The sequence below is a fragment of the Camelina sativa genome, chromosome 3, assembly GCF_030686135.1.
Source record: "Camelina sativa cultivar CO46 ecotype springtype chromosome 3, ASM3068613v1".
Classification (NCBI taxonomy): Eukaryota; Viridiplantae; Streptophyta; class Magnoliopsida; order Brassicales; family Brassicaceae; genus Camelina; species Camelina sativa.
In genome coordinates, this window is record NC_141882.1 from 19,631,190 (window position 1) to 19,639,915 (window position 8,726).

Here is an 8,726-nt window from a genome sequence, read left to right on the forward strand (position 1 = left end):
CTCTGTTTTTCTTGTGTTGCTCTGTTTTCACGTTTAGGCTAGCTCGACCACGTACTCGACCTACACTCGGTCGAGTGCTGCTCGAGTTCATCCCCAGAACTTGTGTTTTTGATTTGTGATTGTCTTGTTTCATTCCTGTTTCATTTCCATTGCATTCATTTAGTTTTCTGTTCATTACTTGTCTTGCATTAGTTCATTAGCATAGTGTCTATCTCTGTTCTAGTTTCATTATAGCTTTAATTTGTCTGTTTTGCTTGCATTTAGTTTCTTGTTTTAGTTGTTTTCACTTTCTGCATTTCATATCTCATTTTAGGATTGTTAGTGACAAACAATCTTTACAATTGGCTTGACTTAGACTCATATGCACATCTTAATTATTCACAATCACTCAGATAGGATTGACACCTCTTATACTGCAACTGCATAAGGGGAATTGAAATACCCTGACTTCTATTCATTCCATACATCATCATTCCATACATCATTCATTCACCACACCACAAAGAAAGTCAGTTTCAATTTGGCGCCGTTGCCGGGGATCGAACCCGGGTCACCCGCGTGACAGGCGGGAATACTTACCACTATACTACAACGACAAGGCACATTGGTGCACACAAGGTCAAAAGGCAAAGACAGTCTTCAACAGCCTATTGACAACAACAAGGGTTTGAGACATAAGCAAGGAAGAGTGGTTCAACAACAACAAGGTCAAGACATCATGGAGCAACAAGCTATCCATGAGCAGAGACCAAGGCACATTGGTGCAGGAGATGCACCCAATACCCACAACCAAAGGGCTGGAATTGTGCCACCTTCAGTAGCAAACAATAACTTTGAGATCAAGAGTGGATTGATCTCAATGATACAAGCCAACAAGTTTCATGGGTTGCCAATGGAGGATCCACTAGATCACCTTGATGAGTTTGACAGAATATGTGGACTCACTAAGATCAATGGAGTGAGTGAAGATGGATTCAAATTAAGGCTCTTCCCATTTTCTCTTGGAGACAAAGCTCACCTTTGGGAGAAGACTCTTCCTACTGGAGCTATCACCACATGGGATGCATGCAAGAAAGCTTTTCTGGCCAAGTTTTTCTCCAATGCAAGGACTGCTAGGTTGAGGAATGAAATTTCTGGGTTTGCTCAAAGGAATAATGAGAGTTTTTGTGAAGCTTGGGAGAGGTTTAAAGGATTCCAGACTCAGTGTCCTCACCATGGCTTCAGCAATGAGTCACTTCTAAGCACCTTGTATAGAGGAGTGCTCCCCAAGATAAGAATGCTTCTTGATACAGCCTCTAATGGCAACTTCCTCAACAAGAATGTGGAAGAAGGATGGGAATTAGTTGAGAACCTTGCTCAATCTGATGGCAATTATAATGAGGATTATGATAGGACCATAAGGGGCTCCTCAACTGATCAAGAGGACAAGTATAAGAAGGATTTGAAGATGGTCAATGAGAAACTTGACAAGATACTCCTCAGCCAGTCCAAGTCTACTCACTTTATTGGTGAAGAAGAAGCTCCAGTTCAAGAGGGGGAGCCTGAATTTGCTGAGTTGTGCTACATGCAAAACCAGGGAGGATTCAAAGGCTACAACCAAGGAGGTTTAAAAAACAACAATCTCTCTTATAGGAGCACCAATGTGGCCAACCCTCAAGACCAAGTCTATCCACCTCAACAACATCAACAACAACAAAACTACATCCCCAAGCAACAACATCAAGTGTTCCAGTCCCAATTGTGTCCCCCACCAGGGTTCCAGACTAACCAAAGCTAGGAACAAGACTTAAGAGCAATGATGCAACAACTGTTGATTGGGCAAACACAAGGCAAGATTGAGGAAGCCAAACAGTTTGCTGAGTTGAATCAAAGGCTCACATCACAGTACAATGATCTGAACATGAAGTTTGAAGGTCTCAATTCCAGAATGAAGTATATGGAGAGCAACATTGCCTCTACTTCAGCTCCTAAACCCAACCAACTCCCTGGAAAAGCTGTTCAAAATCTGATGAGGAAGTCACTGAGGACAGTGAAGTCCAAGTTTGGGGGAATTCATTAGTTACTGAAGCCCCAAGTGACGTTTGTGCAAAGCAACTGGAGTCCGTTATTGCACTCGACCAAGTACTCGAACAGCCACTCGACCGAGTGCATGCTCGAGTGGTCGATCGAGTTGCAGACTCAGAAGCTGTCAAGCCTGCTAAGTACATTCCTCCTGCTTACAAGCCACCTCTTCCATTCCGAGGACGTTTCAAAGCACAAAAGATTAAGGAGCTTAGGGAAATCATTGAGAGAAAGGAGATGATGGCTAAGCAACAAGAGGAAGAGAAGGTTTTGAAGGAAGTGGTTGTGATTGAAGAAGCTGTGGTTGAGGAAGTGTTGGCCATACAAGAGATCACCATTGCTTACCAAGAAGAAGAGAGAGGACCTGCCTTGGAACAATATGATCCATATCCTCTCTACAAAGATTTTTTGCTTGATTTGTCAAAGAAGAAGGCTGAAGCTCAAGATGAGAAGGATCTTGAGGACCTTGGAGGAGTTATCATTCCAATCAAGCTTAAGGATCCAGGTCCATTCTATCTGCCTTGCACACTTAGCTATCTTCACTACAACCAATGCCTTTGTGATTTGGGAGCTTCAACAAGTGTGATGCCATACTCCATAGCACAAAAGCTTGGGAGAACTGATTTCAAATCCACCAACCTTCATATATGTCTAGCTGATGGGTCAAACAAGAAGATAGTTGGAAGGTTGGAGAATGTCCCAATCAAGATAGGGAAGGCAAGGGTTCACACTGATTTTGTGGTGTTGGAGATGGACAAGGAACCTGAAGATCCAATCATTCTTGGAAGGCCATTCCTAGCCACTGTTGGAGCAGTTATTGATGTCAAAGAGGGTCTTGTGACCTTAAACAATGCTGAAGATATAGCCGTGAAGTTTAACATCTATAACCCAACCAACCTTCCTACCATTGATGATCAACCTTTTACTATCAAGGACAAAGGAGGTCAAGAAGGTTCAAGTGGTGAAGCAACTCCAAAGGCTAAACTCTCCTTTCAAGATGATTCTGTGGAAAAGCTTAGGAGGTCAGTTCAAGAGTTGACTAGTATGGTTGAGGATCTCCAAGTTAAGCTGAACAAGAGGTCCTTAAAGAAAGCAAGACCAAGGCTCAAAATCAAGAAGAAACATGGTTTGTGTGTTAAGGGTGAGGTGATCAAGGATCAACTTCACAGTGATCAAGAGGTTCCAGGGAGGATTTCATCACCTCCTTGGTATCTAAACAAGGCTTAAGAAGGCAACCAAAGTCAAGCTTAGTGACTTTAAACAAGCTCACTAGGGAGGAAGTCCCTAAGGTATCCTTTGTAAATATGGTTTATTTTCCTTGTAGTTTTGATGTGTTTTCTTTTATATTTGTGTTGGACAGGCCTTTAGGTGAAAATGTAGTTGGGTAAGGAGAGATTTAGACTTGGAGAAGGAGACTCGCAAGCCCACTCGACCTGCCCACGAGAGGTACTCGACCGAGCTAGGAAGGAATTGAGGCCCATTTGATCTTCAAATCGCTAGAACGATCGAGTGGAGGGAAGAACAAGAAGAAAAATTTTGAAATTTCAAAATTTGGTCAAGGTGCTCGACCATGTACAGTCGAGTGTGGGGTCGAGTGGCAGCAAAAAGCAGGTCAAAGATTCCCATTTCAAATTTGAATGGTATGGACGCTTTACCCTTGTCTCCTTGTCCCCTTAGCTTCTTTATATAGACCTTGCACGAGATTATACCTCTCACATTCTCTCATTTGCTCAAAACAATTGAATTAAAGGTTTAAAGTCTCTCTCATAGTTTATCTTTTTCTCAAGCTTAGTTCTTTCAAGTTTTTGGGTCACTAACCTATTAACTTTGAGCTTTGAGTCTATTCCCTTCAGTTCTTTTTGAAAAAATGTCTTCAAGAATCACTAGGAAGTCTCAACAAACCGCTGCAACCTCCATGGAACGTCATGATGCTAGCCTTGAATCAAGAGGAGAAGTTGGAAGGGCCACTCGACGCCCCACTCGATCATGCACTCGACCGAGTGGCCGTTCGAGCACCCGGTCGATTCAGATGTCGTGTCCAAGGAGAGAGTCAGTTGAGGAAGATCCTGAGAGGACTGAAAGTGAAGAAGAAAGGGAGCCAACTCTTAGTGATTTCATGAGGAGAAACAAGGCCAAAGGGAAGAGGCCAGCAGTTGAGGTTGAACAAGAGGAGAGTGAGAATGAGAGTGAGGAAGAAAGTGAAAAGGAAGAGATAGAGGATGATGGAGAAGCTGAGTCTTGTGGGTTGTCAAAGAGACAACTCTATGATGCTTTCATGAGAATGGAGTTCTTAGGGACTAGATATCCACACAAGGAAACCATGGAGAAGCTAGCCATTGGTGAAGATGTAGAGTATCTCTTTGAGAAGAGCAACCTAACCAAGTTTATGGGGCTTTGCATGGAGGGCTACAAAGAAGAGAGTTGTGAGTTTCTAGCCACAGTCAAGCTGCATACATATGCAAGGAAGGATACTGAGTTTGGAGATGGTCACATTGCTTTCACAATCAAAAGGAAAAGGTATGAACTTTCAATGAAGAAGATAGCCAATGTGTTTGGTTTTGAGGTTGGGAGCAATAGGAGTTTAATGATTCCAAGAGAAGAGCTCTATGCTGTGTGGGAAACCATTGGGGATAACAAATACTACTCATCCTCCAACTCCAAGAGCTCAAGGATAAGGAGCCCAGTCCTAAGGTACTTCCACAAAGCTCTTGCCAACACCTTCTTTGCTAGGAAGGAAACTGGGAACATTAATGAGGGGGAGCTAAAGATGATTGATTTGGCTATCAATGGAATCATTTTCCAAGCAAGAAATGGTACCATCATTCTTGGGAACACTGTGGAGACTGACCTAGCAATGGTGCTCATTGATCACATGATTTACTTGAGAAGTTGGGTAGGCAAGTTGGAGAACAAAGGATCAAGAGGAGCACTAACCATTGGAGACATCATTACTCCAATCCTACAAGCTGCTAAGGTTCCACTTAGAGGAGAAAGGGTTTCACCAAGATGGATTGACTCTAGCTACCTCACCTCTACTCTCATCCTAGCCAAGGAGATGCATCAAGGGAATCACATTTTCAACTTTGAACTTCCAACACTTGGGAAAAAGCAACTGATTTTGCCTAACCAAGAGCTCACCACCATTCAAGAAGGATCCCACATTGACTTTTGGCCAGCTGAGGAGCATTTGTTTGATGGGATAGTTCAACCTAGAGTTGATGAAGCTGGAGATGTGCAAATGGCTGATGGGGAGGAGCAATTTTACTTTGAGGATTATGAGCTCAACCCAAGAGATAGTAGAGGAGTGAGGGAGGCTACCAAGAGACTAACCCTTTTGCAAAAATGGAACAAATGGCATGGGAAGAGGTTTGACAAGCTGAAGAAGAAGGTGACCAATATGGCTAAGTCTATCAAGGGCTTAAAGAAGGAGATTGCTGAGTTGAAGAGTGGGAATTCTTCACCTACACCATCAAGCTCTTTGAGGAGGAGTAGCTCAACTAGAGCACTTTCTAGAGTTGCGAACCCTGTGAAACCAGTTAGGGCTTCAATGTATGAGCCAAATCAGGCGAAGAGGAGCTCAAGTACCCGAGAACAACCATTTTCAAGGTACTCGACCGGGTCACTCGAGCACCCACTCGACCGAGCACCTCCAATGCACTCGGCCGAGTTCCAGCCCAGATCACCCTATGGCTTCCCACCTCCAGCTGCTTATCCAGGATATCCAGGTTACCCTCCCATCCCACCCAGTACTTCATGGATCTAGCACTCTACCAGCAGTTCTACCAGCAGCAAGGTCAGAATTTTGACACTCGTGGTCCAGCTCGACCCCCCCACTCGAGCACGTACTCGACCGAGTCCCGGTCGATTCCCATCGTCGAGATGCCCCAATCTCCACCTCCAAGTCACCAGCAAGACCCCAACTACTCCTATGACAGCATGCAGATGGATGTGGACAACTACTTCCACATTCCCTAAGGTACCACTATCACCTTCACTTGTAGATATCATTGCATTTGACATTGTGTTTTGTTTTTTGTTTTTCATCTTGAATCCTCACTCAAATTTCTTTCATACAGGGACTGTGTGATTTAAGTTTGGGGGAGGGTTTGAGATAGCATTTGACATTGTGTTTTGTGATTCTTATTTCAAATTTTTAGCATCATCATGTTAATACTTGCATAGCATCTAAGGCATAGAAAAACTCTGAAAATTTGAAATTTTTTGCAAAAATCTTTATAAAAAAAGAGTCTTCATGTAGTTTGCACTGCACATTAGGATCCTGTTTAGCATGTTTCATGTAGGATTGTATAGTATTTGCATTAGGGATCTATGATGAGTATTCCCTTGTTAGCTTGTTTATTCACTAGACTAGGATCAATGCCCAAGTTAATAGTACTTTGATGCTAGTTGAGTGGTTAGAAGAATAAGATTGAACCAAGCCTTGAATTCCTACATTGCATTTGGTCTAAATTGAAGCATGTTGAGATTTGAAACCATTTCCTATTTATAAGAACCTAATATTGACTTTCAATTATCAGTGTGTGCATTGCTTTAAACTCATGGATACCATATACATTTTTGGATCATCTTCTTCCTTTTTACCACTCTTGTTGATCCAAGTAGCTGATTTCCTTATTAAGAATCAGTTCCCCTACCCCTAACCAAACCTTCTTTCAAGCCATGTTTATTCTTGTGTGTGTGAGGCCTATTTTTGGGATTGAGCTTTGTAGAAAGTGTTAGGACTAGGTGGTTCACTTGTTGGGTTTGGGACTTGGCTGTCATGAAAAGAAAAGAGGAAAAAGAGAGAGAAAAGGTTAGAGTCTTTAGGAGGGGAATGTGTTTAAGTAAATTTAAAGTCTAGTGAAAGAATGGGAAGAATAAGGTTGTTTAAAGATGGTTCTAGTTAAAGAAAAGAAAGAAAGAAAAGAGAAGTCTAGCAAAATGCTTATATGTCTTAAGAATAAGAAGAAAAGAGAACCATAGCAAATAAGTAAGAATCCTCCATTCCACTAGAAAGATCAAATAAGAAACCCCTCCTAAGACTTTAAAACCAAAAGAGAAAAGGGTGAAAAAGAAGAGAAGAAGTTAAAGGGTAGCACTAGGATCAATTGGGTTTAGATTGATAGGATAAACACTTTGGGTGCCTTTGGGTAGACAAGGTTTTGTTCTTGTATGTGTCTAAGTGTTCTTACCTTTAGCATTCTTCTAAAGCTCAATCCATTTTTTATGAGAGAACCTTGATATTGATAAACCCTACTCTAAAGAGAGACCATCATTGTCTCTAAACCTTTTACTGCCAAGCCAAATGAGTTTAAGCATTGCACATAATTGATTCATGTTCTTGATTAATGAATGTTAAAGGGAATGGTTGATTTGAATGCATGTGGACATCTAAGGCTCAAATCAGTAAAGGTTGTGATATGCTTGTCTAAAGTCTTTAAGTATAGCTCATTCAACTTGCATCATAGTACTAGTAACTTGGACATTGATTCTAGATAGTCTATTTGCAAGCTTTAAGAGCTGAGATACCACTTTCAAACCTGACCTACCTTCTTTTGTCTTGATTATTTGCTTGACGGCAAGCAAAGACTAAGTTTGGGGGTGTTGATGTCATATATTTTACCTTGTTTTCCCTTAGTTTATTCACAACTTTTGCATCTTTTGCTATCCATTTAGGCCATTATTGTGTAGCTTTAGGACTAATCATGCATTAGAGTATAGTTGCATTGCATTTGCATCTTTTCATGCATAAACAGGTGATTTTGGAGCTTAAGGAGCATGGAAGCAATGCTGAGGAGAAGTGAAGCAATCCTGAGGAGAAAACAAGAGAGTTAAGGCTGTAGAATCAAGGTCCGGAGTCCAACTCGACCGCACCACTCGACCGTGTGCTGAGAAGGACTCAACCGAGTGGAGAATGCATGAGAGAAGCCAGCTCGACCAGCCAGCTCGACCAGCCACTCGACCGAGCACTGGTCGAGTTGACCGAGCCGTTGACTGCTTTGACTTTTTGTATTTTTAGGGCTTCCACCTCACCTCCTATATAAGGCCCTTGTACCTGCAGCCACCAAAGAGTCTAGCTTTTTAGAGAGTCTAAAACCTAGTTTTTATCTTTTTTAGATTTTATTCCTTTTGCACTTTCTTTTATTTTAGATTTTGTACTTGTTTAAGAGAGAAAGACTAGATTCTTATATTTTGTTTGTTTCATAACTTTCAAAGTATTAAGATTTCGAGTTTTATTCCTTCATCAATATTGTAGATCTCTGTTTCATCTTTCTAATGATGCAAGTTTCAATATTTTCTGGGTTTTAGACATATTTCACCATGTGTTCTTGTGAGTAGTTTGTTTAGGACCTTGATGATGGGTTAGGCTGGGTTGATCTTGTGGTTTGTTTGATTTGGTCAAGCTTGATTGTTGTAGATCTATTCTAGGCTAGATGATCTTAATGCTGATCCTATATCTGAGAAGGTAGGGTTTGATTTCAAGCATCTTAGCATCACACCAATGTCTAAGGAGCATAGATAAGGCTAGATCTAGAGCTTACCATTAGGCTTGCTAAGAGATTAGAAGTCTTGTTTAGTTTGAGATGTATTGCTTAATGCCTGCTTGTGTAGATTCTTTTCTTTGTGAGAACAAGTCTAGAAATGCATAGGTTTGATTGTTTCTT

At 41.5% G+C, this 8,726-nt stretch overlaps 2 non-coding genes across 2 annotated transcripts; both read right to left on the minus strand.

Moving 5' to 3' along the window:
* Nucleotides 1-524: 524 nt before the first annotated feature.
* On the minus strand, nt 525-596 carry TRNAD-GUC (transfer RNA aspartic acid (anticodon GUC)). Its single transcript has one exon. It is a non-coding gene; the product is annotated as a tRNA-Asp (tRNA).
* Nucleotides 597-1,114: 518 nt separating this feature from the next.
* LOC147947549 (small nucleolar RNA R71) lies at nt 1,115-1,221 on the minus strand. Its single transcript, XR_015595627.1, has one exon. It is a non-coding gene; the product is annotated as a small nucleolar RNA R71 (small nucleolar RNA).
* Nucleotides 1,222-8,726: the final 7,505 nt, after the last annotated feature.